This window comes from Lemur catta, chromosome 15 (assembly GCF_020740605.2).
Source record: "Lemur catta isolate mLemCat1 chromosome 15, mLemCat1.pri, whole genome shotgun sequence".
Classification (NCBI taxonomy): domain Eukaryota; kingdom Metazoa; phylum Chordata; class Mammalia; order Primates; family Lemuridae; genus Lemur; species Lemur catta.
In genome coordinates, this window is record NC_059142.1 from 48267028 (window position 1) to 48295003 (window position 27976).

Sequence of the window (27976 nt, forward strand, 5' to 3'; positions counted from 1 at the left end):
TTTGGAAGTAATCCAACATCCCAGATTAGAGAATGATTAAGGAAGTTAGGGCAAATCTATATTAAGGAAAACCACGCTACTAAAAGAGTGATAACAGACTATGTTCTCCTGTAGAAAAATATAATACATTAAAAGGGATAAACAAGACACAAAATTGTATTCACGCTACTTTTATAACTATGTAACATACTTATTAAGAGGTTTTGAGTAGGAAATCAAACAACTAGTTTTATATCACAGCTCTGTGATGTGGCAGCTTGGTAACCTTGAGGAAGTCATTTATTTAAAACCTTCAATTCTTCTCTAAAAGGAGGATGATACTTTCTATTGTTTTCATGAAACTCACATAAGCTAAAGCGTTGCCTGACAGTAACTACTTAAAAAGTTCTATTAGAAGACTGAAAAGGATACACAAAAGCAAAAATAGGAATGATGTTCAAATGATTAAGATATTCTTTTATCTTATTTGTAATTTTCCTATGAACTGTTAAAATGATTAAGGTAAAATGATTCTTTTACCTTATTTGTAGTCTTCCAAGATGCTATTAAATTACTTCAATAATTGAAAACTATTAATAAAAGAAACTGAACAGTAGGGGGCCAATACATTGGTGACACCAGCCCACAAACGCTAAAGACAACTCCTAATTAGGAGGTAGCACCAAACTGAGGCTTCCTCACGTACCACGGACAAACCTGTTTTCCCAACATATTGGGTTTACCAATCTAAAAAAGATTTTGCTTCTCCCAATCAATTGGCATTTTCTGGTAATTTTTGCATCACCTGGGTATCACTTTTTTAGATTTCAGAGTTATGCTACAGTGGTTCACTTTACTTTCTTTGTAGTCCATTTATATCAAATTATAAAACCAAATAAAAGATTTTAGAAATAAACCAGGGCTAATATCCAACATCAAATTGGAGGCATTTCATAAAAAGGGAAAAATTGCAATCTCCTGAAGTAGGCTTAATTCAAACAAGAAAATACATCTTGGCAAACTTTTCAAAGATTTTTGTTACGGCTTATGATGTGCTCTTATTGTCTAGACTATAATCTGCAAATACATTGGGTATTACAGTGAACTACTTTCAAAGCTTGCAAATAAACTGTCTCCCTATATATATTATCACTCTTTTATTTGTTCTCATTTGGCCTAATAAAGATGAAAACATTATGTGCATTATTTTAGACCAAGAAGAGAGCCAAAAACAACATTTAAAAAGGATGCAAAGACTGAAAATTGAAAAGGTCTATCATTGAGTGGGTTTTGCACTAGGACCTTGACCATACCTCAGAAATATATAATTGATTGACCTTAAGCTGGTCCCTTAAAGACTAAGTGAAACTAACATCCACATGTTTACTTTTCATAATGGCTTTCTGCTGTTGCTTCTAGTGAGAACTTGCTCAATCAAAATAATTTTTAAAAACCCATATTCTCAGATTTGAGAGGAAATCTGAATACCTGCAACTACATGTCTTTCTTCGTAGTTATCCAGGGATAAATGATTAAAAATACCCCCCTCAAATAAAAACATATCACATATATTATTTGAGCATTTTCTTCCATTAATCTTTTATTACTTAAAGAAAAGATGGTGACTTTTGGCATGGACTTTGTAGTCAACTATTTTAAAATGAACATAGAGTTGAGGGTAGTAGATCATTGATATTTCAGATTTTTAGAAATTTGAGTTTAGTAGTGTATCAATGAACTTGTGATAGCAAACAAGATTTCTGACTTAGGTCTGTGTATGGCAGCTGGGAGGGTCAGGTAGATTTCACTAATCTTGGCTGGGAGCAGTTGGTCTTGGGCTCTAGCCACATATTCAGATTGGATTTGCTCTGTGTGTTTTCATCTCCTGGGACTGGTAGGCTGGAGGGGGAATGTTCCCAAGAAGAGGAATGAAAGGTCCCAAAGAGGATGAGAGAAAACAAATGACGTCTCTTAAGGTTTAGGCTTGGAACCTAGGTCATTTCCACGCCTATTATTATAAGTTATATGCCAATGTGGTAGAGGGGTCTACTCCTCTCATAGAGATGGGGAAGAATGGAATGACTGTTCTCAAATAACAATATACTTAACACAAGTGGTACATACTGTTCTTCATGTTCCTATGGTGGTGTCATAAACACATCAACCCAATGACTAAATTCTCTTGCTTTTTTCCTCTTTGGTATCTCTTCACTCCTCTCCATTTTCTTCGTTATGTATGCAATACATCTCCTTTAAACTATTAGAACAATTTTCTACACTGTGCTTTCATAGAACTTATCTTCATCTTCTGTAATACTGTTATCATTAACATTAACTCTGTAACATAAAATTTGGCCATATTATTCCTCTCCTCATAATTCAGTGACTCCCTATCATATGATGGTGGTCCTGTAAGATTGTAATACTGTATTTTTACTGTACCTTTTCTATGTTTCTATACACAAATACTTAACATTTTATGACAATTGCCTACAGTATTCAGTACAGTAACATTCTATACAAGTTTGTAGCGTAGGAGTAATAGGCTATACCACGTAGCCAAGGTGTGTGGTAGGCTGTATCATCTAGGTTTGTGTAAGTACACACTATGATGTTCACATAATGAAAAGATTGCCTAACAACACATTTCTCGGAATATATTGCTGTTGTTAAATGACATATGACTGTAAATAAAATTTGAAAATTGCTTTATGCATTTTAATTGTTGTAATAGAGTACATACTTGTCATAATGAGAGTTAACATAGGAAGTGGTTAATGACTTTGACTTTCGGGTCAGACCGCAGGATTTTGATTCCAAACTTTACCACCCACCAGTTGTGATACTCTTAGCAAATTACTTTACTTTTTGTGACTCAGTTTCTTCATTTTTGAATATGGAAAATAATACTACTTGTTCACAGGGTTGAACCACATTTGAAATGACTTACACACAGATAGATAAATAGATATGCTTGCAGGTAAATGAGTCAAACATTGCTTTAACATCGAAGGAGGGGTGTTCTTGTCATGTAGTGACAGTAAATTTGTTAACACTATATCTGCTGTTACTTGGAAAACAGAAAATGCATACAATAAACTGGGTGATCTAGTTAAGGAGATTTATAACAAGGGTGTTGAAAGTGCCACCTGGCTTTCCTTTGCTTGTTTTAGTAAAATGCAAGAAATAACAGATAAGCTAAAGAAAAGACTATTATTTATTTTGAATTTTAATGTTTTGAAGATTCCCGGTGACTAGGACAGGATTTAGCACACAGTTGAAAGAGACTTGAATAAAAATAACAGTTAGCTAATGAATTAAATCAATGAAAATTTAACCAAAACAGCTAGAACAGTTAAACTACTCTGTATGGTATTATAATGGTATATACAGGTCATTATACATTTGTCAAAACCCATAGAATATAAAAAACCAAGATGAAACTCTAATGTAAACTGTCTACTTTGGGTGATAATGATGTATCAAAGTAGATTCACTGAATGTAACAAATATACCATTCTGGCTCGACATGCTGATAGTGGGGGAAGCTGTGCGTGTGTAGGGACAGGGGGGTACGCCAACTCTGTAATTTCTGTTCAGTTTTGCTGAGAATCTAGAAGTGCTCTGAAAATAATGTCTAATATTTAAACAGAAACTGCTTTGGAAAAAATTACCCAAAATAGTCACAGTGAAGTCAGCACCTATTTAGCATTTGGTTTTAACTATTATCCCTGTGGTCTTTGTTCCTAACACAATTTAGGTGACTCTCGGCAGAGTCTATCATGGAAAAGTTTAATAAACAGAGGGATATGAGTAAGGGAATGGAGATGGTGACATACATGGAGTTATATACTATGGATCCCACACAGAATTTTCATTTTCATTCCAGATCCTATGATCTACATTGAATATTTAGATTTGGGCACCAGGCATGCATGCATCAGTTCCTGGGGCCCTTTTTATTAATTTACAGTAGCATAATACCATTTCAGTAGCTTCCATAGGCTGGATTTATATAGTACCTTCATGCTTCAAAAAAAGATTTGTTGGGGTCAGGGATATTCCGCTGACTCCTTTATTTGTCAAATAGTATCTCTGGAGAAAAATGAGATTGGTCTTTAGGGAGATTTTGATCACCATTTTCTTTCTTTCTGTACTGTGAATTTCTACTGGTGACTCTGCCAGATTTCTCCCAACCGAGACGTGGGAGAGCAATGAGTCTGCATGAACAAAATGGTAACATGAACACTTTGAGAAGTGGTAGGGAATGGAGATGCTGTATGTATTGAAAAAGAGAGGCTAATGTTTTATTTTACTCTAGGAATGTATGCAAGCAAGGTGATTATAATTTTTTTTTAGCTATGTTTTATATGGCCTAAATTCCCTGGGAGGTCAAAGTACAGCCTATAAATCTGACCCAGATGGATGTGAACTGCACACAGTCATTAGGAAAGAGTCAGAGAAAGAAGTGAGCTTAGTATAATAGGATCTGCTATAACTCCACTGAAACCTGCCATGGTCTCTGTGAAACCCTATGGGTAGCCTTCAGCCTAGGCAATTGTAAGCTAAACTACAAGCTGCTCTGAATTCCATCTAAGATGATTCCCTGGTTGCAAAGCAAAGAGTTCTCTGGCTTCATTTCTACCCGATACTTGGTTAATTTTGAGAATGATGACATCACTTGCATTTGTGGGTAAAAAGACAGTTTTGGAAATAGGGAATTCCATCACTTTTGGCATATGCATTTCCTATTTCTTGCTTATTCTCAATATTTGGGCTTATAATAGAGAATCATTATAGAAGAGCATTTTTTCCCTCCTTGTAAAACAAATGCCTTTAATTCTCTGAAGAATATAAATGAGAAGGGGAGTAATTTACGGTGTGCACATTTGTACTTGTCAAGGTAACAAAGTCTAGATATAATTGAAAATTAGCCATGCAAAAATTCTAGTCTCTTATTGGTATCTAGCGTGGTGGTGGCCAGGAGTGTCATAAAAAGCTACAGACGTTGCATAGCCACGATGATAATCTATTCTGTGGACCATCTACTTGCACGACCTCAGTTATAAGGTCATGAAATGTCCTAGAGGTAGTGGAGAGAAACTTATGTCTTTGAAATTTAAGAGCACTTTTTATTCCCTCTGGTAATTTTTCTGAAATTCTGTGAGTAGAATTTACCTAGCTTGATTCTTCATTACTTGGAAATCCTGAATAGTTTTTCTTGGAAGTGACCAGATGGAAAAAATTAAAAATGTTTCAGAAGAACTATTAATGCTGGGTGGATTTTTTTCTAGAAGTCATTTATTTTTATTTAGACTTAGTTCAACAACATTTATGAGATGAAAATGAGCTTATCCAACATGAGGAAAATCGTCTTGATTAGAATTTCAAGACACAGCTATCTGCAGTGGTGGGCTTGACTCTGTTTTTAATGATTGTCTTTACTTTTCTTGCACTTTAAGGATATAACAAAATGAAAACTTTTCACTACAATTTTGCTCCAAATGGCATGTTATTGCCTTAAAAATCTGAACCTGTAAAAGCAGTGACATTGTCTCCAGAATATTCTCATGGAGGATATTTAGTCCCATTCTTACTATCCTTATGGATGTTCCTTTGTAAAGAACAAGTACCAAATGTGTCAAGGAACCTCCAAGAGAAAGTCTAGCTTCAATTACTGGATTTCTACAGGAAAAAAAATAATCATTAAACTCAAAGAAATTCCCTTTTAAAAATATTTTACAATCATATACTCTAATCTTATGAACAATTAGGTAAAATTTAAGTGTTGAAATTGTCAAAATTTCCACAAATGGGAAAACATTTTGTAATATTTCAATCATGCAGACCTAAATGCTGGGGATTGGGTGAAGAAAGAGTAGGCTTCTAATGCACAAGGAGACAGCCAAAGAATTGGATGTTCTGTGAGTGCAGGTAAGTGCCTCTACCAGAAATGCATCCAGGAGTTAGTGCTTCCCTCTGATAGTTTTAGAAAGCAGGGATTGTGTTGTAGAAAGAATAGAAAAGAATTTGGAATAAAGCAGACCTGTGTACAAGTTAACTATAGCTTCAAACTTGGACAGATTTCTGAATCTCTCCAAACATCTATTTTCTCATTTCTGAAACAGGGACCAAAATTAAAGTGATATCAGGAAGTCAAATATCTATCAGGGCTCACCAAGTTAGTTGTCTTCCACTTGGTATTGGTGTTTGTATGAGTTAGGTTTATATTCAGTTTATTCATGTCACTCACCAGAAGGTTACAGTTTTCTTCATGCACAAACAAGCTCAGTAATTATATAGAAAATTTTATCCTCTAGGAAGAATACAAAGAACTTAGAAAGGTAAATTTTAATCTATTTGAAAGAAGCTGTGAAATAGCGGAAAGAGCAATAGTCATGTAATCCTAATCCAAGCTAACCTGTCAGATCCTTAGCTTCCTCCTTTATGTGATGGATGTGATGGAGCAAATGTCTACTTGGCAGGGAGGATATGACAATTTACTGAGATAAATTATTCCAAAGTACCTAGAATATAGTAGATGCTTAATAAAGGTCCCATTATGGAAAATAAAATAAAAATTAATTATAACTAAATGAAAATGTCTTGATACATTTTTAGCATAAGATAACAAAAATACCTTACAAGTTAGGTGTGCCTATGCTCTTTCTTGTTTTCGTATTTCCCTGTAAGATATATATACACACAGACACATACACACACATGCATGTATATATATAAAGAGAGAATGATTAATTATTGTTTTCTAAGTATGCCTTGTTACATGCATCTTTACTAATTATCCTGCTACAACCCAATAGGTGGGTGAAATCTTCCATCCAAAGTCTTTGAAACAATCAAGTACGTTCCAACATGTTTTATTTCTCTTTTCCAGTCACTACACATAAGTCCCTATCTGTTCTCTTCTAGTTAGCATGTTGCTGCAGAAGAGGGCTCTACAAGCCTCATGAGTTGTTTCAATATCAGACTGAATGTTCTGCTTTGCTTATGCAGAGATGACAGCAGAATCCCTAACACCTAATGGTGTGTGATTTTGATTGCATTTCCAGGACGGAAAACGTGGTTAAGAGGAACCTTTCCTGCACATTCACCTGGCACTCCTGTGACTGTGCCTTAAGACCAAAGACACATTTTTGAGGCAGATCATAGAGGTCAGTCACAGGTGGGGTAACAGGTCAAATGAACATCTTTGAATGGAGTTCATGCTAGAAAGTCATTATTAGATTGTTTGCCTCTGATGTGAAAGCTTCTTAATGAGTGGTCTGAACAATTTATTCTAGTTATTTTTCAGTCAGTTTAAAATCCTTAACCAAGATACAAATTATAGAGGAAAAATCCCACACAAATAAATTAATAACGATAACTGTATGATCTTCCTGTGATTAAAAATTTCAAACACGAAGATCCACTTTTATATTCCTTCATATTTCAGTAATGAAAAACATGTAATTATCTTCCAGTGGCAAACCTGACTTTGTTATGAACCTTGAAAGGATCTTATTTGGTGCCCTGGTTTGAAGACTGAATGAAAAGAAACCAGTCATTCCAAAACAATTTTCATATATTGTAAGATATGGTATTATCTGTAATCTCATGTCAGTCAGAGTGCTGTTGATTCTCAAATTCTTTGGGAGGAAAATAAAGAACACAATATCATTTTTAGTAATAAAACAAAAGGTTAAAAAAGAAGTGGCAATGGAAATGGAAATAGGAAATTATTTGCTTACTAAATTTATTTACATTGTGTCATTTTCTTCTAGCAGTTTTTTTTGTTTTATTTTGTTTATAAAAGCAGAGTAGACATGATACCATGTCTCATAGTTTAGATGGATGTGTTTCTCAACTCCCATTCCCTTGTAGCAGTGACATCTCTTATCTTGTATTTACAGTTGAATTTTTACCTCAATACTGTTACTGTGACTATAGTGGCTGGAAATGGAACATTTATACAGTTTCTTTTGATCCTGAACTAAGCAAATAAAACGTGTAGTGCAGTCATTGTTATCAAGTGAACTAACATGTATAATAAAATACATTTAGAATACCAAAAAGTCTAGATGGAATCGGGGGAACAAATTTCAAAAAGAATCAGCCCAGCCAAACGACTGTCAATTTACAAAGCGTCATCCACAGAGATATCTGGCCCAACTCTTTGATGGACATGTTCAGCATCCCCTGATATTTAGTGTCAAATATAGCACTGGTTTTCAATATTTTTTCATGCTAATTTATAGGGATTGACTTGTTCAGTTTTTTAAAGAAATAATACAAATTTTAATTTTGGAAAAGCAAATCAAATTGGATGAGTTGCTGGAAATCATCTTTATGGAGTCTCACTGTTAAGAGAGCCTGGATGTGGTGAGGTTAACATTGACCTTAAAGGTTGGAAACAAGCTTTTCTGGTCTAGTCTTCCACATGGATAATAATACCTGGAAGGCCTTAAGTTACAAAAGATACAAATTATCTGTTCCAAGGTTTCGAGAACATCTGGTAGCTTTTAGCTTTTCTTCCCTCACATTTCTCCCCCAGTATATTTTCTTTCCAGGCAGAAACACCTTGGAATATAGACTGATGACAGTACGAAAGCTGTTTGGAACTCTAAATACTGATTTTCCCTGCTGCTCTTTTTCTCTACATATATGTGATAATGCTGAGAGGAAACAATTAAAAATAATGTCTATTTTATTGCAACAAAGTTTACAGCTTCTCAACACAGCAACTCCTGAAAAACTTGGAGAGACATTCAAAAGGCTCATAAAATGCCCTTAAATATCAGTTTGACAGTGAATGCATTTGTAGCCCTTCAGTTTTGCCAAACAAGGGGAAATTTCATGAAATATTTGCCCATTTTTCTCAGACAAGAGGTATAGTGTCCCAGTTGCTGAGGTCCTATGGAAATTATTGAGACAATTTGCAACTTCCTCATTCTCACTCATCTAGGAAATGAATAAACAAGCATATCTTTTACCATGCAGCAATGGGAACACTGAAGTGTATTGGCTGACCTGTTGGAGAAGTGAAGTGGTAATATGTGCTTTTTTTCATCTGCAGTATCTGATATTTTCCAAAAGATAAACTCAGCCACAGATCTAAGACTTCTTGAAAGTCCATTTGTATGTCTTCCCAGTTTATAATTCTAAATCAATTTTTTCTCAACATTGGCTCCGTTGACATTCTGAGTAAGATAATTCTTTATTTGGGGTGCAGGGTGTCTTGTGCATTGTAGGATGCTTAGTAGCATATTTAGCCTCTACCTACTGGATCCCTGTAGCACCCCCCAACTCCTGCCTCAATTATGTCAATCAAAAATATCTCTAGACATTGCCAAATGGCCTCCAGGGAGCAAATTGCTCTTGGTTGAGAATCATTGCTATAAATCTTGCAAAACAATAATACTTTAATACTTCTAGGGCTTAAGATATTAGTAGTATATATTTCATACATATGTAAATATAGATGATAGATAAGTAGATTATATTTATTCTCCTATATGTGGCTTTTTTTTTTGTCCTTCATATGCAATTATCTAAGCTCTTTGATTGGTCTCCTAAAAGAAATTGAAGATTGGCTTAAAAATAATTTTCTCCTTTGTTTTGCAGCTCTCACAACATATGCTGCGTGTCTGTTATATTTTGAAAACTGATTTTAATGTATTGGCTGCCTGCTCATTATTGATAGAAACCATTTCTTGCCTTTTCCACATCCCCTGGGGATCTCTCTCAGATCTTAATTCAGGAAGAGTATGTTGCTCTGCCAGCTTCATGTGTGTTCATGTCACTATTTTCAAATATATTTGCTGGTAGAACATTCTTACGTACAGCTGTCTCCAAAAGCTAGCCAAGAAGCGTCTCATCAGGACAGGTTTTCCATCTTCCTCTCCCAACACCTATTTTTTCTTCCTTCCATGCTATAGGTATATCGATCATGATAAGAGTGCTTAGTTTGAGGAATCAGGAAAGCAATATATTGAAAACAAAACCATGAATCTGATAAGAAATGTACTTAAGGTAAGTATGAAGATGAGGTTGCAATTTTATGATGTGCTAGAAAAAGTCATCCTTGAAAAATCTGGCTCTGGAGGCCAACTATTATTCATTTTGGGGGCGTGTACCATGCAAAAGATCTCCTGATTTTAAGAAATCTCACAATGTCCTATGTTGTTCTGGGTGTTTACTCAGGAACAGGGACCAAGTTTCAATCTAAGAAAGAATGTTGACTGAAGGCAGCAGCTTTCTCTAGGCCAAATTACATTCTTTATAACCTCCCAAGTGTTATACTTAATTTACATTTGAAATAGAAAATATGTGCACGTAGAATTCGGCCCACAGATTCTTTCGGTTTTCTGAATTCAGAAGAATTTTCTTGCTGAAGCAGATGTTTCTGAATTTTATTTCTTTACTGAAATTTCCACAAATTGAAATCCTTTTAAAATGCATGATTCAAGAGTTTGCTGACCTAAAAACAATCATCCAATAAAGTCACCATACCTTTCCTCAGCATTTTTGATCATATATTTTCAAGAAGGTATTAAAATTTTTACCACAGCCTCTTATGTAGATAATCTCTTAAAAGTTTGAATCTCTTTATGAGAGTAAGAAAAATAAGCTATTTCTTAACTTCAACCTAAATGGAATTCTTTACAAGCCCCCGAATATTTGATAACTGAAAGATGCAAATATAAATTGCCTATGAATTCCTACTTTGTCCAAAAATTGAAGCCCTCTCACTTACCCTGGAACGAATTTCATCCATTAATAACTATCGTGGCTGCAAAGGGAAGCCATTTACAAGAAGAGTACTAGCAAAACTATGTTCAGGTGCGTGGATGATTAACCATAAAATTCACAATGCAGGACACTGTGTGCGTGTGAGGAATATAATTCCTTTCTGAAAATAATGTGGTACATGTATATATTTTCCTTCTTCTTTCACAAGCACTGTTTAGACTGTATACGTGGAAATGAATATCCATTGGCTTTCCGGATGATAGGAAGGAAGAAAAGAAAGACTAAATTGTCTTATTTGTCTATATTTCTGATCTGGGAAACTAGAGAAGATTAAGATGATTAGTATTACTATCATTTTTTCCCCTTAACCCTACAACATAGGAATCTAAAGTCCTTAAATGTCTTCTCTATAATCAACTGATTATGAGGTGATTTTGGCTAATCCTTTTGAAAATATAAAAATAGGCCAGAGCTTCTTACCCATGGCTCATCTCTTGGGCCTTCATAAAACCACCAAGCACACTAGAACCTCTGTATTACATAGGTCACATGCAATCTGCCTGCATTGACTGAACGAAAACCCATTCATTCAGCATTTAACAAATTTTTTAAAAAATTATTTACTGTGTACCAAGAACTGCTCCCAAAATCCAGACTAAAACAGTATAGCGAAGAAACAGTTTTTGCCTTCATGGAGCTTATATTTTAGTGTAGGTTAAGGGGAGAGAGAGAGAAAGAGAGAAAACCGGTGAGTAGAAAAGGATAATTTAGATACCTATAAGTTCTATAAGGAAAATTAAACAAGACAGTGGGATAGGAAGTAGGGACCAGGATGTACGGGAGACTTTGGATTGGGCCTTCAGGGCATGACCCTCTCGAGAGGGGACATTTGAGCTGAGAGATAATGGATAAGAATCATGCAAACATGTGGACTCAGGGAAAGACCATTTCAGACAAAGGGCATTGTAATCATGAAAGTCCTAAGATAGGAATTAGTTTGGTTACCTGATGTAGAGAAGAAAATCTACATGTCTAGATTCCAGAGAGTAAGATTAGGTACTGTTTGGGACTGAACTGTGTCCCTTTGAAATTCTTATGTTCAAGCCCTTATCTCCAACGTGACCAAAATGGAAGATATGGCCTTTAAGGAAGGGGGTAATTAAGGTTAAATGAGGTCATAAGAGTGAGGTGCTAATCCAATAAGATGGGTGTTCTTAGAAGAAGAGACACCAGATTTCTCTCTCTCTCTCTCTGCACAGAGAACAGACCATGTGAGGACACATAAGAAGGTGGTAGGAAAGTCTCACCAGAACCAACCCTGCTGACACCTTGATCTTAGACTTCTAGCCTTTCCCAGAACTGTTGAGAAGATAAATTTCTGTTGTTTAAGCCACCCAGCCTGTGGTAATTTACTATACAACCCTAGCAGACTGACAGGGACATAACCTAGTGACTGGTTAGAAATGAGGCCTGTTAGGAACTTACTACTCAAAGATTAGGAAGGTTTGATTTATTCTAAGCGCAATGGAATGGAGTTGCAGATAGAAATTTGGGATTTATTGACTGTTGAAAGTATTTTTAAGGACACCAAAATTAAATTTCTTAAGGACAAAATGCAGATAGAAAAGAGTCAAGGTTCTATGATCAAGATCCAAGCCACTCCAATATTTAGAGTTCTCCCAAGCATTTAAAGAATTAGCACCGATTCTACACAGCATCTTCAAAACATGGAAATGGAAAAACACTTCCCAACCCATTATATGAGGCCAAAATTACCTTGATATTATAATTAAAGGTAGTGCAAGAGAAAAAAAAACTATAGACCAATATCTCTATAGATCGATGAGTTTTAGATGTAAAATTTCTAAACAAAATACTAGCAACTTAAATCCAGCAATATTTAAAAAAGAGTTATGCACTATGACCAAGTAGGGTTTATTCCAGGTAGGCAGTGTTAGTTAAATATTTGAAAATCAATTAATATAATCTACCATAGTAACAGGTTAATCATATGATCATATCAGTTAATGGAGAGCAAACATATGACAAATTCAACACCTATTTGTGATAAAAAAAAAAAAAAAACCTCTCCAATAACAAGAAACAGAAAGGAATATCCTGAAAATTATAAACAGAATCTTCAAAAAACCCAATAGTTAACTGCATATTTAATGGAGAAAATCTGAATGAGTTTCTCCTAAGATCAGGAACAAGGCAAGGATGTTTGCTGTCATCACTCTTACTCAATATAGTGCTGGAAGTTCTAGCCCGAGCCATAAGGAACAAAATACAAATAAAGGCACAGAGACTTGTCTTAGTCTGTTTTGTATTGCCACAATAGAATACCACAAACTTGGTCATTTATAAAGAAAATAAATGTATTTCTTATAGGTCTGGAAGCTGGGAAGTCCAAGGTCAAGGGGCCTGCATCTGGTGAGGGCTTTCTTTCTGTGTCATCCCATGGCAGATGGCAGAAGGGTGAGAGGGTGAGAGAGAGAGAAAAAGGTGGCTGAACCCATCCTTTTTTTTTTTTTTTGAGACAGTCTTGCTTTGTTGCCCGGGCTAGAGTGAGTGCCGTGGCGTCAGCCTAGCTCACAGCAACCTCAAACTCCTGGGCTTAAGCGATCCTACTGCCTCAGCCTCCCGAGTAGCTGGGAATACAGGCATGCGCCACCATGCCCGGCTAGTTTTTTCTATATATATTTTAGTTGGCCAGATAATTTCTTTCTATTTTTAGTAGAGACGGGGTCTCACTGTTGCTCAGGCTGGTCTCGAACTCCTGACCTCGAGCAATCCACCCGCCTCGGCCTCCCAGAGTGCTAGGATTACAGGCATGAGCCACCGCACCCGGCCAAGAACCCATCCTTTTTGCTAGAAACCTACTCCTGCACTAAGGACATTAATCCGTACAGGAGGGTAGACCCCTCATGATCTAATCACCTCTTAAAGGTCCCACCTCTCCACACTGTTGCATTGGGGATTAGGTTGCCAACACATGAATTTTGGGGGATGCATTCAAACCATAGCAAGATTGGATAGGAAAAAATAAAACATTTCTAAATGACACAATTGTATACATAGAAAATGCCAAGAGATCTTAAAAAAAACCCTCAAAACCCTCCTAGAAGTAATAGATGAGTTTAGCAAGGTCGTAAAATATTATACAAAACCAACACACAAAAATCAATCATATATTTATGTCCCAGCAATGAATATGTGGAAACCAAAATTAAAAGTATAAGGCCATTAACAATTGTTCCAAGAAAAAGAGAGAAATAATTAGTTATAAATCTAACAATATATTTACTCAACCTATACACTGAAAAATTATAAAATACTGATGAACAAAATCAAAGAATATTTAAATAAATGGAGAGATTATTACATTGTGGATGGGATGACAACATAATAAAAATGTCAAATCTCTCTTATTTGATAAACAGGTTTACTGCAATTTATATCAAAATTCCAGAAATTGTTTTTTGCATTTATAGAAAAGCTTATTCTAAAATTTAGACGCAAGGCACAGGCCCTAGACTAGCTAAAATAATTATGAAGGAAAATAAAGTGGGGTGGATCATTCTACCTAATGTTAAGACTTACTATGTAGCTACAATAATCAAGGAATGTGGTATTGGTGGAACGATAGACACATAGATCAATGAAACAGAAAAGAGAACTCAGATCTATGCAACATAAATATGCCCAACTGATTTTTGAACAAGTTGCAAAAGCAGTTCTTTTCAACAAACGGTGTTAAAGCAATTTGAACACATCCAAAGGCAAAAACTGAATCTCAATCTAAATTTAATGCTTTATTCAAAAATTAATTGAAAGTGTATCATGGATTTAAACATAAAATGTAAAACTTCAAAACTTTGAGAATAAAACAGAGGAGAAATTTTTAGGTCCTAAAGCCAGATGGAGAGTTTTGAAACATGAAACGAAAAGCACAACTTAGAAGAGAAAATAATTGCTACATTGGATGTCACAATTAAAACCTTGTATTCTGTGAAAGACCATGTTAAAAGGATAAAAAATTAATCTAAAGATTGGAGGAAAATAATTGTAAATCATAATATCTAACGTAGGATTGTAGTTAGGATATATAAAGAACTCTCAAACTCAGTATTTTTTTTATAAAAAGCAGTTCAATTAGAAAATGTGCAATAAAATGAATAAGAACGTCACCAAAATGGAAATATAGATGAGAAGTAAGCACATAAAGACATAATTATTATAATTAGCTATTGGGGAAATGCAAATTAACACACTGACTGCCGTGTGAGTTGTATTTAACCCAGGCTAGTTTCGAGCCCGGGGCCAGGTGAAGCAAACCCTGTAGTTGGTTAATGAAAATCTTACTTGTTAATGTTTTTATTGTTACAATTACTATTGACAATTTAATTCTAAAAACACAGATTGCATTGCATATAACTCGTGCACAGAAAATAATAAAAAATAACAAATTAGAAAGGATCATTTTGTTTTAATAAAACACCATGGCCTTAAGGGAAAAAATTTTTTTTTCTAGTGTGGCAGTCAATGTGTTAAGCCACAATCAGGTATGACTAAACACCTATTATAGTAGCTAAAAAAAAAGCCGATAGGTTAATAGTTAATTGCTGAAACTGGAACAATCTGAGCCAGAGATTAAGTAATATACTTTTGGATTATAATGCAAAGTGTAAAATAAATATATATGAATCCATACTGATATAAATAAATTATTTTTAAAAATAGATAAATGAGAGAGAATAGACAAATCTTCCCTACAAAACAATTCCAAATATCACATGTAGGTACTTCCCCTTCCAGAAGGTGACTCTTACAGACTCATTTCCAAAGAACACAGTGTAAAAAGGGAAAAATATTAACTTTTAACTTAACAGTGAAGAAACTTTGAAAGCACTTCCTTGGACAGGTGATCAAGGTGAACAACACGAGTAATGCCTTCTGGAAACCATGTGCCTCCCGATATGTGACGATAAGGGCCCTTTATCTCTGTGATACCATTTTCAAAACCCGTAGCTCCAGTCTAATCATGAGAATAACATCAGACAAACTCAAACCTGGAACATTCTGCAAAATACTTGATCTACACTTCTCAAAACTATCAAGGGCATGAAAGACAAGGAAAGACAAATTGTCATAGACCGGAGGAGACTAAGGGGACGTGACAACTAAATGCAATGCAAAATCCTGGATGAGATCCTGGAACAAAGAAAGGACATCAACAGAAAACAAAACAAAACCTGCTGAAATCCGAATACGATTTGGAGTTTACTTAATAGTAATGTTCCAGTGTTGGTTTCTTAGTTTGGACAGATGTACCACATTACTGTAAGATGATAACATTATGGGAAAATGAAACCGAGTGAGGGATGAAAGGGAACTTTTTGCAGTATCTTTGAAACTTTTCTGTAAATATAAAATTATTCCAAAATAAAAAATGTATTTAAAAACATTGGTGTATACCTACATAATGAGTGTGATGCGCACTGTCTGGGGAATGGACACTCTTGAAGCTCTGACTCGGGGGTGGGGTGGGGAATGGGCAATATACATGACCTAAACTTTTGTATCCCCCATAATAAGCTGAAATAAAAAAAAAATAAAATTAAAACTTCTATTTTAAAAATCAACAACAAAAATACATTATTTTATGATTTATTCAAAAAATATAAAATTCCCCAAAGTAAATATAATAAAATATGTAAGAGCAAAATTTAAAACTTTACTGAAAGATGATAAAGAAGACCCAGATGAATGGAAAGATATAAGAAGTTCGTTCATTAGAAGAAACAATATTATAGAGATGGCAAGTCTCCTTGAATTGTAATAGTGACAGCAAAAAATGTCCTCATACTCCCAATTTGTTGACATTTGAGTAATAAAACTTTTAAAAAGGGAAGAGAATTTAATTTAAATGTAAATGATTAATTGTAAAAGACTTTCAACGAAAGGTTTAATATACCAGTCACCATAACTATTAATTAAATGTCACCATTTCAGTTACTTATTTGTTTACTTTATGCACCGAATGCTTAATGTCCCAGTCAGTTTGTACAAACACTCTTCAAGAATGAGCAAAGATATGCCAATTGCCCTGATCTGATTATATGAATGTATCAAATTATCACATGTACCCCCAAAATATGTACATCAAACATGTATCCACGAAAATTTTAAGAAATGGTGTATGACAAATCAGTCCCCTATCCTGACAGGTATCCTCAACATTTTTTATTTTTAAGTAAGGTGTAGGCAAAAAGAATTATCTTTCCTTCCTGTCTTATGTTCATGGCTGAGGCTCCTTTAAGAAAAGACAGAGTAACAGTAGAATAACATACAAATGTACTTAATTTGGGTTTTACATGACACAGGAGCCTTCATAAGGAAAACAAGACTCAAGGAAATGGGTAAACCTGTGTACTCTAGGTTTGTATGCTAGGTTTGACGAAGAAGTGGATAGTCATGGAGAAGTGTGATTAAACAAAGTGGCTGCGGTATAATGATGATAAACTGGAGGGAACTTAGCATGGCCTGTTTGTCTAGATTCTTCTCTGTGTCCCTGTGTCTTCAGAGATATGGATGTTCCCTCCCTCCAGATATAGAGAGGACACCTCTCTAACGAGGCTCTTATGACCTGCTTTTGGGAAAGGTTGGAACAACCCTTCCTAGTTTTTGTTACCTGCTCCAGCAGAGAAGGACAAGGAGAAGGTCAGAGAGAACTTCCTGCTTCTACCGTTTTCCTCAAATGCCAAGGTGACATATTTTGGGGTAGTGTGTCCTCCACCTCCATCATTAATCAATGACAATAAACCTAATTTTCCAAAGTAAATTTATGACTAGAATGAACTGGTACTTTTTCAGTTCTTCACATTTCCCTTGGTACTATGTAGATAAAGCTCCCAGATGTTTGTGACGAGGCTAATCAAATGAGAATGAGGGAAAACCAAAGGGAACTGATGGAATAATTGGAAAAGACGATTAGAGGGAAATATGCTATTTTTGGTCCTAAAATAACAAGAGTCTCCATGTCTCAGATGGTGGGCTAAGGTCTTGTACACGATTCATTCAGCCCTTACAACAGCCTGGAGAAGCCATGATTATTATTGCTATTTTATAGATCAGGAAATAGTCTTAAAGAGGTTATATAATATATTGAAATTTATAGAGCTAGTAAATGGTGAAGTCAGGATTAGACTCCAAGTCTATGCGTCAACCTCTGCTTCATTTGACACTATGATAAGAAGGTTCTCTGGACAGAGATGATCCACGAACATGGACAAAGTATTTCAAATATTTTGGCACCCAGTGAATCTGTGTGTTTAGGTAAGGGTAAAAATAGTGTCATTCTCATTTTCTATTGATAATAAATCCTTAGGTCATGCAAGCTTTAAACATAGATGCTTTGAAATTCAGTGGAACTGTGTTTCCTCATAAAAAAGGGATTGGATTTCAAGCCAAGTAATTTCTGGAAAGAGTCAGGCATGAGAGGCAGCAGTAGTACTCCAGAGGTCCCGCCATATTGGGACCAGTCCTAATTGGCGGAAAGAAAAGGAAAGATTCGTAATGAATATAATAACAGGGAGAGATGGAACAAAAAGGGCTCCATTCTCTTCTCTTTCTAATCAAGGGCCCTGATAAAAGACACACAGACACACAAAGAACATTCCAAGGTTGAATCATAGGATCAAACTCTATTTCCAAACCTGCTGTCTTTTAAAATGTAGGTTCAGAAAAAACAAGCAACCAACAATCAAACGGATTCTCTCATCTTGGGCCAAATTTTGAGCTGAACTAAAACAGAATATTTTCTAGAAGCTTATTAAATGTGTGGCAAACATTAAACAATCCTTTATTTGTTATAAAATTATTCTTAAGCTCCCACAGCTTCGATGATACTAATAGGTTTAAGGAAAGAGACAAATACAGGGGAAAATGTTAATGGCGACTCTTCAAATCAACTAATGGGAAACACAAGGGTGGGACCACTTTAATCACTCTTTTTATATTATTACAGGTGCCCAGTTTGATGACTTGTTGTGCTGGCGCCTTTGATCTCCATTGTAGAAAATGGTCTGTTCTATTTCAAAAGAGATTGTCATGTTCCCCATTTACCATTCACTGGCCTTTGGATCAAACCAGCAACAGACCTCACAGATAGAATTCCACCATTGGCCATTCACAAAGAAGCAAATTGTAAGTCTTCTGCAACACTTCCAAATATTTCTTTCAACAGAGAGCTGTTTAAAAAAAAAATACTTTCACTAATATTGCCATCTGCTTTGGTTTCTAATAAGGTTTAGAGTATAAAGTGTTTTGCCAGAGCCCTTTTATTTTCAGCTATTTTAAGGAATAAAAAATTAAGCCTGGGTAGACACTGTGATAAATGTTTTTAGATGTTGGCTTTATGCATTTGCCACTGCTGATAATAACACTCCTATCTGCAACTGAAAGCCTGATTGTAGATAAGGATGCTGCTGTCCAGGCGTGATTGGCAGCAGGAGGACATTAAATTTTCCATGGAATGTTTCTGACTTACATTTTTAATCTTGGGGCCAGTAACACACCTATTTTGGGGGTAAAGGGAAGGTATTTTGCCATTATGGGGAACAAAGTGGATATCACTGGTCCTTCTAAGGACAGAAAGTGTGGCTCATTTACACTGTGTTTTAATTATCTGAGACTGAAGTAAGGACAGCAGTGTGGTAGAGTGGAATGATCTGGGATTTGTAGTCAAAGGTCAGGGACTGAAGCCAAAAGTTACAATTTAGTAGTTGGTTCACCTTGGGGAAGTCAATTCCTGCCTCACAGCCTCTGTTTCCTTATGTTTTATCTGAGAGTAATAACATTGGCTTACCTCAGTGAACAGGTGATTTAATATTTATGAGAACAGTTTATAAATGCTGAAGTCCTCCATAGACATTAAATAAAATAATGACTGAGCCACAAGGTCCAGTTTTAGAGAATATGGGAGAGTATTATAAGGAGTTAATAAATAGCACAATATGGAAAAATAAAATACCTACTTGTATTAGCTTTCTACTTGTATGGCTTAAAGCTACACACATTTAACCGGTTCTGTGGGTCAGGGGTCCAGGCCTGGCCTAGCTGGATCCTTTGGAAAGGATTCATCTACAATCAAGATGTTGGCCAGATTTAAAAAAAAAAAAAAAAGAAAGAAAGAAAATCTTGCCATTTGCAACAACATGGATGAACCTTGAGGGCATTATGTTTTGTGAAGTAAGTCAGACAAGGAAAGACAAAAACCATATGATCTCACTTATATGTTTCATATATAAGATGAATATGTTCTGGTGACTATAGTTAATAACACAGTATTGGATACTTGAAATTTGCTAAGAGAGTAGATCTTAAATGTTCCCACCACACAAACACAAATGGTAACCATGTGAGGTGACAGATGCGTGAATCCATCAATGATTGCGGAAATCATTTCACAATATCTACAAATATCAAGTCATCGCATTGTACACCTTAAATTTATATGTTTGTTTTCAATTATATCTCAATAGCACTGGAAATGTTATTGAGATATAATTGATATAATGATGAAGTGCAACAAGAACAACAAAAAGATGTTGGCCAAACCTGGATTTTCATCTGGAAGCTTGACTGGGGATGGATCCTATACCAAACCCATTCAGACTGTTGGCAGAATTAACCATTTTGTGGTTGTAAGATTGAAGTCCCTGGCTTTTTGCTGGCTGTTGGCCAGGGTCCACTCTCAGCTCCAAGAGGCTGCCCACAGCTCCTTGCATTGTGGGCCTCTCCTCAGACTTCTCACCATAGGACAGCTTATTCCTTCAAAGCCAGCAAGAGAGAACATCTATAGCCTGAGCATCCTAGCAGAACAGCGTTATATAACATGATGCAATCATAGGGGCAGCAGCATCACCTTTGTCCTATGAATGACATAATCACAGGAGTGACAGCCCATCACCTGTGCATTTTTTTGTTGGTTAGAAGCAAATCATGGGTCCTGCCCCACACTCAAGGGGGATGGATTTTACAAAGGCATGGACACCTGGAGGCAGGGACCATGGGGTCTTCCTTAGTAGTGAATAGGATACCACACTATTCATTTTTAGGTCTCTGGAAGTTAAATATACACATCAGAGCATTTTCTTTTTTTCAGTTCATTGAATGCAGATTTCAGGCATCTCCCCTTGTCTTTTTTTAAATGGATCCTAGTATGGAATCTAGCATGTCATATAAAAATAGAATATGCCACATCCCTGCTAAGTGCAAAATGTATAGAGTATTCTATTTGTCAGCTCAAACTGGGAATCTGACCTTGTTACTCTCCTCTAAAATAAGATAAACTTTCCTTTAGTTTCAATGAAGTCGGGAAATCACAGTGAGCGTCGCCACCTGGGCTAGTTATCTTGGGGTTGCCTTTCTGCATCCACTCTCTGTCACTCTCCGTCTTGCTCTGTGCCCTGGGAGGCTGACTTGCATGGATTCTATCAAGTCCTCTGAATAATTCCAGTTGTGCTCAGCCAGTGGGAGGCCACAATTGGAGAGAGAAGAGAAGAGTGAGTTCACTTTATCTAGCCCCTAGTCCCCTTTCTCTGGGGTCAGCTTAGGCTGCCTGTGTCCCTCTCCTGAACATTATCCTCTTCTCACGGCAGTCCCTGTACCCGACTTTCTCCTACCAAGACCAGTAACTGCCCTCGTCCCTTGTCAGCTTAGGCCTATGGAGAACCACAACTGGGGTGTTACTAGCCCTAGGGTACTACCTTGTTTTCACTTTTGCCTTTGTTTCATGATTTCTCTGAACTCTTCCCATGACTTTGCTAGTAGATCCTTTATTAAATCTCCCTCAAGTACGTATGAATGCTACAGTTTTTTGTTGTTGGGACACTAACAGATATATCCCCCAAAGAATTAAAGTTCTATGAGCACAGCAGTCTGTGCATAAGGGATGATAAAAAACATTGTTTTTGAATTAACGAAGAAAAGAATGATTCTTTGACAGTTAATGTGACCTTTTTTCCATTTGATAATTTAATGTGCTTTGGGGGCTTCCTCTGCCTTTTACAGTTCTGGTAATGACGGCCAATGTGATGACCCATATTTCCTGGAAATGCTTCCTAGAGGTCTGAGATTATAAATATTGCTTGTTCTCCAGTCACCTCTGTGGTTGAAACAGCAGCAACGCAGAAGCAAAGGTTATAAAGGAGAATCACTGTCATGTGTTAGAAGAATACAAAGTAAGTATGAATATTGAATAAAGCTAATATTTAAAAAACAGGCACTCTATCAGGAAAATCTAAGTAAAAATGGGTAAGATTATGGAACAAACACTCAAGGGAGTATGAAGCTTTTGATTTTTAAAGCTAATTTAAAAAGACATTTGGCTAGATGTCCAATATGGCATGTTGAATAAAAATTGGGAGATTATGAGATTAAATCGATAATTTTGACATCTTAGTATGGCTGGTTTATAGGAATATTTCATTGTTTTCTGTATCAAAATTTGATCACTGTTGTCTGATCAATGAGATATCATTGAGATATCTCAAACATTTGTTTTAATCACACAGATACGAATTATCTTAGCTTCAAACAGGAAATAAGCAGCCAGCGTTCTGGACTTTGTCTACATTCTTTTCTCTTATTAGTTTTGACATTACAGACACAAGATACTCTGGATGGACCAAGGGTTTTGCAGTATGAAGCCCGTTTCTAGACATAGAGTCATTTTTGTTTGCTTGCTTGCCAGCTCATGGGCCCCGCAGAGCTTCTCTCCCTTAGTCTACTTCCCGTTCTGCTATAAAAGTAGGACACAGAATGTCAAGACTAAAGACCTACTCCTCTATAGGCAAGGCAGTCTGAGTTTTAAAGGCATAAGAACCCAGTTCAGGCACTTTTCATAGGTATCCTCAGTTTTAAGTTGTACTTTGCAAACTTGGCTTTATTTAATTTTCCATGAAGGCATTTTATAGGAAATTTGTTTTTCTACTTCTATCAGAACTCATTTTAGTTACTCAGAACAGTATACGTGCACAGCATGTTCTGTTTATGAATATCTTCAGAAGACCTTTACTAATTCCTTATTCCTATGTTTAAAACCCTGGTTAAAAGTCACAGGTTCTGGCAGCAGTTGTAGCAGACATACAATAAATGCAGTGTTGGGCCCATGGTCTAGAGATTTGTGACCCAGGTCCAGCTCTGCCACCAACTGACTGTAGAGCGTTGATTACTTCACCTCTCTGAGCTTTATTTTCATCTTCTGAAAAGGTAACATACAAAAGTAAGGAGTTTGCAGGCATAATCACTATGATCTTTAGAGTTTTAGGATTCTGTAATGCATACTCTGATTTTCACTGTCTCAAAATACATAAGCCTACTAGTTCATCTTCACAAAACTTCTGAATTAACCCAATTCAAAATATTTATTGGATATTTGCTCTATTCAGAGAGTTAGGTTTGATAATATATGTCAAATAAAATAACATAGTTATTGAGCTTTTTAATAAAATACTCTGTAAACTCGATCACTACTTTTAAAGAACTTTTAAAGAGAAAGGGCATGTTCACAAACAAACCTGATGCTTGACAGTGGGTGAAAAGAGATGCCAGGATTAGAATCCAAAGCCACAGAAAATATTTTGTGTCTAGGAACAATGGTAATAAATGCAATAATAACTAATATGTAATGTTTTCTTTGTGCCAGACCCTAGGCTAAGTGCTTCCCACAGGTCAAAGTACTGTTATTAGCTGGGTACTATTATTTCCTCTATTCCACCTAACTAGAAAAGGGTATCAAAGGCATTAAGTAATTTGTTCAAGTGATGGAATCAGAATGCTAATTCAGGCTGCTGTCTGATAGCGAACCCACTCCCTTTCAGATACAATCAAAAGGCTTGATCTATTCCAAAGAAAGTGAAATAATTTTCCACAATTAACATCTGGGAAAACTTTACGCATTTTTAAATTTTAGGCCTTTACAGTGTGTTTCAAAACTTTTTGGTCCCATGACCATCTACATGAGGATAACTTGGGTGAACTTGTTAAAAACATGGATTCTTGGGTTCTACTTGGACCTATTAAATCAACATTCTGATATTGGGAAAGAAATCTGAATTTTTAATGATCATTTTGGTTTATTCTGATGTTTACCAAAATAGAGAACAGATTTTAAAAGGAAAGAATAGATTTAAGTAGGTGAATATGGTGGACAACACTTGTAGGTGGAGAGAATATGGACAAAGGTGTGGCAGCCAAAGATAAGCCATTCTGAGGATTGGAAAGCAAATGTTCAGCTGGCACGTAGGGTGTATATAAGGAAGTAGCAAGATACAAGCCTTGAAAAAGTATAGGTCAATATGCATTGAGCCTTGAGTAAAGTTCTTGGGACTTTGGAGTTCATTGGACTTTATTTGAATGAAGCTAGTTGGTTATTTGGATAGGAAAATAGCCTATTAAGGTAGAATTTGGGGCAACTCTAGTAGCTATTAGGATGGTTGCAATATGGATGTATTGCCAAGAACTTACTTGAGGCTTTTATTTAATGCCTGAATTAATTAATGTATGAAATATCACTTGATGATATTGAGTACCCAGAAAGGAAGGGATTAAAGTAAAACACATCACAGGAAAACAAAACGAAATAGTATAAAGACATTCCTGGGTATAGATGTTGGGAGAGAAGTCCAAAAGGTAGGAGCCTGGGTATCTGAGTGCCTGGACCAATGGGGCATCTTTAACAGGAGGAGGTGAAGCAGAAGGAGGTGCTGGTTTCATGCCAGGTGGTAGAGACTTCACTCTCACAAGTGTTTGTGGTGTCAGCAGGACACCCAGATCTTGAGGTCCAATAGGCAGTTGGAAATTCCAGACAGAACTAAAGGCAAAATGACATAGCTTGAGGTATAGATTTAGATGTGTTGGCATTACTAATAGAAAGAGAACACTGAAGGTCAGGGAGCAAATATGAATAAAATCACTTAACGGGTTAGAGAAACAAACACAGGGCAGCACCTGGGGAACTGATATTGTGGTGAACAGATTGACAAAAATATACACTTTATTCTCTGGAAAAGTTGAGTAAACATACAACCTGAAGTTACTCTCGGATATATTCCTATCATAAACAGGGAAATACACCCAAAAATATTACCAGTGGTCATACTACTCGCATTTCCAGAGAACTCATGGTTAAAATTCAGATCAAATACTTTCCCGCTATAATGACCATAAAGATGGAAATGAATTTTATGTCTCTTAATCATCACTCTTTAGATTACAGATCTATAGATTTTTAGATTCTTCTATTGAATAATAAATTAAGTAGCATTTGAAAACATCTAGAGAGCAAAGCACATATCTGACCAAAATTATTTGATTCCCAGAGCACCAGACATAGCACTCTTGACTTAAAAGCTTCTCAGCGCATTCAAACTGGTGCTGATGAGCCCTGGATGAATCAGGTACTACTTAGGAGCAACTATAAAATATTTAAAATGAAAGTCTCATTTTTTTCTGAATCATGCAGTGTCCTCCTCTGAAAATACCTTATCACTTAAGAACTTTCCTTAAATGTGTTTTCAATATGGAAGCAGAAAAAGTAAGGCAAGAAAATATCAAAAACAAAAGGGAAACCAAATGGATAGTAATATCAGAAAGGCCAAGTTCAGATAGCTCCAGCTTTTTGGTGGGGATCCAGGAGGTCTTTTGTGTTAGAAACAGTTTCCTTTCACTGACCTGACCGTGCCTCTGGGCATGCAAAAGTGTCCTTCCTTGAGCAATGAGGAGTTAACATATTTGTGCATGGGGGTAAGGCAGCCTTTGATAAATATAAAACCCCATCATTATCTCATTTTGGTATATTCTGAGATTTTCCTAAACAGATGTCATGGAAAATTCATTGAGAAAGAACATAACTTGTTACAAAAGTAACCCACAGATTTTATCTTTCTCTTTTGCCTTAAAAGCTCAAAGTTAAAAAAAACAACTTAATTGAGATAAGCCTTCTAAGAAGAAAAAAAACCTCTAAAAACTTAAGGGTAATTCACGTGGCATTGACTGGGTAGTAGTAAGTGAACTGTGTTGGAGGGAAATTTAAATGTCCTAAATGCTCCGTGATGGTGTTCGGCACTTCAAAAGTGTTCCATTTTCCTAAAGTCTGCATTAGTCTCATCATTATTGCTGCCGCTCTTCATATACTAAGAAAATTCCACTATGAACAGAAAGGTAACATCAAATTTATTTTTCCAAATAATGGACTGACTTTTCCATAAACAGACAGACTCGATGCCAGAAAGGATATGTTTGCAAACAGTAGACTGAATTCAAGCCTACGCCAAAGGGTAAAGAGAGTACTTGATCATTCAAGAATCAAATTCCTACTTTGATCATCAGTTAAATGCCATTTGAACTTGTCACTAAAGTAAGGAAGTATTTCTAAAGGCCAATATCCTGGAAAATAGTTTATGGTAAAGCTGTGACCATCGTTATGGAGCAATAACCTGTGACTTGTAGCGTGCATTTGAGATACGTTTTCTCTCAGAATCCAAGCCTGGATGATCTTGCAAGACATCTAAGAATCAGCTAAATAATTTTTTTTTAATATTCTCAATAAATGCCTTAGCCACTATCCGACTATTATTATAGAATTGTTAAAACAAACAAACACTGATATTACCAACAGATGGTGAGGATGTGAAGCAATAGGAACTGTCATATGCTGTTCATGGGAATGCAAAATGGCACAGTCACTTTAGGAAATGTGTGGCAGTTTCTTATAGAGTCAGATATATGCTTGCCATATGATCCGGCAATTTTACTCTTTGGCATTTACCCAAGTAAAAAGAAAATTTAGCAAAAACCTAGACATGAATGGTTTTGGCAACCTTATTCATGATTGCCAAAACCTGGAAACAATCCAAATGTTTTCCAATTGTTGAATGGATAAACACACCATAGTACATCCATGCAATTACATTAATTCATTAAACAACAGGGATGAATCCCAAATGCATTCTGCTAAGTGACAAAAACCAGACCCAGAGGCTACATACCTACTGTATTATTCAATTTATATCGAATTCTGGAAAAGGCAAAGTTATGAGGAAAGAGCATGTATCAATGGTTGACTACAAAAGGGCAGTGCAAAGGAATTTGGGGGGTCATGAGCATCAAATCCTGCAGAACTATATCATAGAGTGAATTTTATTGAATTTTACTGCATGTAAATACTAAAATTAGTATATAAGAGGAAATACAATAGATTTCTTTTACAATATTTCATTTTGAAACTGGAATTGAAATTCAGTAAAATATAATAGCTACAACTAACATGTACTATCATTTATATGAATACTGGAGAAAAGTTGATGCCAGGAAGGCCAGGGAATTGCTAGGCTTGCTGCTTTTGTACATATATATCCATGTGACATACAGTACTTTTGAGGGGATTTTTCTGTGTACTTACACTAATCTCTGGGGCTTGTACCTATTTTCTGCTGTATATTCCCGAAGTACCTCCCATTATTTCACACTTCAATGATAATAATCAGTACATCACCAAGTCTCAGGAGAGAAGGGTCAGATCACGTATTAATTCAACAAACACTTATTGTCTATCTCGTTCCTAACACTCTTCTAGGCACTGGAGATTTAGCAGCTTAAATGCATAGAATTCAGCCTCTACTCAGCTGTTTTATTAATAGTTTGGTATTTGCAGAGTTCAGTAGTTGAAAGTCTTCACCTGGGACTTATTTACCAATTCCTGCAAACTTCCAAATTGGGCCAAAATTCAACTGGTAGTTAAAGTTGATTTTGAAAGCATAAAAAAGAAGTATAAAAAACCAATATCAATTTGATGGCCTCATTCGTTATCAGTGTTGTTGCTCTTATTCATAACTCAAAAGAACTTGCATGTAATTTGCAAGTTGAAATTCTGGGAATTAACTGACATTTTCACTTAGTTATAAAACTTTAGGTAATACTAATTTGTTCATTTGAAAATAATACATAGAAATGAGAAGTAGTGCTTGTCACATCCTGGGACAGTAGTCAAGAACATTCTACCTTTTGGGAACAAACTATGACTATGTAAAAGATACGTGAGCAGTTATTTAACCAGGCAAAACCATTCTGTGTCTATCGGAGTTGGGAGTTCTCCACAATTTTGAGAAAGGACCTAGGGTAACAGGAGTCAATCTTTCCTAGATGAAAGTGTCTAAGAATTGATAAAACCACTAAGGGGGTA